The sequence below is a fragment of the Alligator sinensis genome, unplaced genomic scaffold (assembly GCF_000455745.1).
Source record: "Alligator sinensis unplaced genomic scaffold, ASM45574v1 scaffold31_1, whole genome shotgun sequence".
NCBI lineage: Eukaryota > Metazoa > Chordata > Crocodylia > Alligatoridae > Alligator > Alligator sinensis.
In genome coordinates this window covers 962,586-966,261 of record NW_005841884.1, presented here as the reverse complement: position 1 = coordinate 966,261, position 3,676 = coordinate 962,586, and the positions used below count along the sequence as shown (strand labels likewise).

The 3,676-nt window shown below is 43.0% G+C and overlaps 1 protein-coding gene across 6 annotated transcripts in view; it reads left to right on the top strand.

Annotated features, from left to right (window-relative positions):
* The window catches only part of RABGAP1L (RAB GTPase activating protein 1 like), a 452,085-nt gene that overhangs the window by 422,527 nt on the left and 25,882 nt on the right, over positions 1 to 3,676 (top strand). The window lies entirely within an intron of this gene.

Genomic DNA, 3,676 nt, shown 5'->3' with positions numbered 1-3,676 from the left:
TTTCCCTAAGCATCCCAGTGCAGATGGTTTCTTATCCAGCTAATCATTTTCATGCTGTTTTTCTTTTGTTCAACTGTCTTAGAGTCTAAGAAGCCAGAAGGACTGATGTAGCTGTTATATCACTGGTCTGGGACTCGGTGTTGAGGTTCAGTTTCCCACTTTGCCACAAACTCTGCATTACCTTAGGCTTTTTGTGTCTGAGTTCCACATTTGTAAAACAGGGGCTCTAAACTCCACACTTCTGAGGTTGAGATCATTAGAGGCATTTGAATGCTACAGATAAAGTACCTGCCTAGATACAAAGCAGAGGGTCAAGCCTTAAGGAATCAGAATTTGTGGCAGAGGTGATAGACCAACTAGATAATTTGCAAGCTTTTCGGCGCGCACACCCTTCGTTAGGCATAGGAGAATGCAAAAGATTGTAAAATTTCTCCTAGGTGGAAATGAACATTTGTATTTCACAGGAGAGCTGAAGGTAGTGTAAGATGTCCTGGTTGGAGTAGTTCATTTTGTGCAAATCAGGCTCAGATAAAAGTCAGAACAGTCTTTTTACGTCTGGTGGCAAGCAGGATGTAGAATTGTTTTCTTCTGGTTATGATATTTTATATTTCACAGGAAAGTGGAAAGATGAAATGCTCTCCTGGGCAAGGAATTTCTCTTGTGTTGAGATGCCTCTGAACTCTGTGAAAATGCAAATTTTCAGGGTCGAGGCCTTGCACTTGTAGTGTAAACAGTACAACAATACTCCCAGCTCTTTTATGTGTTTGGCCCTCTGGGGTGCTGGTGGATATGAATGAGGCTGTGCTTTCAACCTTCATGCCACAGCAAATCCCTTTTACTCCTTGCAGCGGTGAATGGAAAAGAAGTGCGCTTTATATTCAGAGTACTGATAATGGGCCTGCTCTATTGAGAAGTCTAAAATAACCCCAAATAACAAGCTGGCATTCATGTGTTGTCCAGATTTGACTCAAGAAATGCTTGAAGGTACCATCTAGAGCTCACATCCATGACAGGAGAATAATTGTGCCTATGCGTGTGCATGTGCACAAACCCAGACTTCCCTGTGTGTATCAAAGTTCAGTGCACAGTTTTGCATGTGCAACCTTAAACATTTGATCCCCTAATTTAAAAATAGGAAGAAGCAGATTGAAGAAATAGACTGGCTCCCTTAACTTATCAGAATTCAGCACCTATATTCTCTTCTATCCAAAATTCCCAGTACTGCTCAAAAGAATTATGTCTGACTTGAAATACAGCACTTTTGCCAGCAACCTATTGTTTACTTCCCTTTTTGCCCCACAAATACCAGTACATTTCTGTCAGTTTGTGCTCCATTGCCTGCATTCCCATCTTTTTCTCTCTGTTTTGTTTCAGTAGCAGGTTGGTGCACAGCAGCACAGAACAGCACAAGAGACATAAGCTTGGAAGGTATCCTAGCGACACATCATTCTAGGAACCTACTCTATTTCTCCGAGCAAAAATCAAAGTAAACATCATGGAAATGCAGCTGGGTGGGAATAGATCGGGTTTGGTTTACAACTAGTTCTTCTCTTTAAAATTGTGTCTTGGAAGGGACATTTGGTATTGAATATTAAAGTCATCTTAACAGCCAAAGCATGCATAGGAAAGAGGAAATGATTTGCTTTGACTGTACCCAGGAAGCTGTTTTTTCAGATATTTAGTATTGGTTTGTTGACATATAAACAAGCATCTCTTTCTAAATCATTTCTATTCAGTTATTTTTCACCCCTTCATCTAAGAGGCATCACAATACATTTTTCATATACTTTTCTCCAAAATTATTGCAACATTCATGTGCTTTTCTTTCTCCTTACTTTCTTCAGTGTCTTTGCCTTTGGACCAATATTTAATTAATGTAAAGCTGCAGCTGTAATCCTGAGTAATCCTCTGTGTTTTATTAGCTGTGCCATGGAACTCCCCATGCCAATGTATTGCACTTCCAAGCAGGGTTGGTGTCCACATCTCCTGTGACCTCTCTGGTGTGCTGCTCGGAACTTCCTTGTCCCCTTTCTGCGTCTTGCTGGCAGCAGGTGAAAAGTCTCTTCAAGGAAAATGAAAAGTGAAGCTGTACTAACCCCAACACACAAGAGCATATAGATGTGTATGACCCCCCTGCCCCAACTGTAACCTCTGCCCAGCATTCACCCCAGAGGGGACTCTGCAGCTGGGGTGGTTGTGGGATGGTCCTGTTCTGTTGGAGTTCCGTGCTAGCATGAAATTCTCACTATTTCAGTCATTTTTAAAACAAAATTAGGGGGAATCTATAGAAGAATGGTGTATATATCATAAGAACAGATCAAAGAAAATCATGTATCCATAAATCATTGTGACATTCATTTACTGATGTTTTTGAACTTGTGCCCTAATGCGTACTGTTCGTTGTGTCTGTTCTTGGTTGTCCAGGGACAACCAAGGTAAGAGAGTAATAGTGCCATTCATATAGTACATTACAGCCAATTAACAACTACAAGTAAAGCTGTGCCGCCATTTGGCATCTTAATAAAATACAAATACTCTTTCTAGATCATGACTGTTTTTAAAAGGCTGTTTTCATATAACAGCTGTCTGAGACTTGACTATTCGGTTGTTTACAAAATCTGCCTATGGTGATAGTCTGTGTAGCTGCCTCACTATTTCCCTGCTGCGGCTAGAAGTGAGCATTGTAACTATCAGTGATTTCCTTGGAGGGTGTCCAATCCTGCCGAGCTGGGCAAAGTGTAGGATTGCAGAGCCACCTCAATTACCAATAATGTTTCATCACAAAAGCACCAGCCCTTTCTCCAGGGACACTTCATACAGAGTTGGATGGATCCTAGCTGAGTCTAAACAGCAAGGAGTAAAGTAAGTGGCTCTGGCTGTAACTGCTCACATTGATCATCACCAGTGGTGCTCAAGCTTTGGGCCAGATGAGTGGCACAGGACTAGTCTACAAGCCAGATTGGGCCCCATGCCTCAGCATCAGACTCTGGAGCTGGGCACTGTCTCCCCCTGGGCCTGAGCCCAGGATTGGGCCCTGGAGCCTGTAATCACCCTTTCCCACCCCTGAGCACCAGGATTGTGCCCCAGGAGCCTGGCACTACCCACTCCCAGTCCTGCACCCTGCATGTGGGCTCTAGAAGCCTGGTGCCATCCCTGCCCTGGCCCCCATACCAGGAGTCGGGTCCTATGCCACCACAGCCTGGCCCTGTGCACTGGGATCTGGTGCCCAATTCAGCACTGTCACTGCTCCCCTAAAAATTTCCAGACCTGTAGGGAGTCCTGCAGGCCAGATGACATGGCAAGGGGTTGAGCAGCCATGATCAACACAAAAAAAATCACAAGTTTCCTCCAACTTATTGCCTCCATCATCCCTACCACTGACGCATGTGGGCATGCACTCTTTTGGGTGGGGCTGTTTGACTTTTCACTTTGGTGCCACTGCTGAGGAACTCTTTTTCAGTGGATCCAGAGGCAAGAGTCATGTTCTCCCCACTGCTTTTCTTTTAATACCCATGTTTTTGCCATACTGTTCCTCCTTATTCTTATTAAAAAATGTTTCTACTTTAAGATTGTTTTACCTTAATGTATTTTAAAAAATGACCCTAAATTTAGTAATGATTTTGTTAATATGAATTGTACTGATAACTGTTTGATGCGACTGTTTTGCTTTCAACAA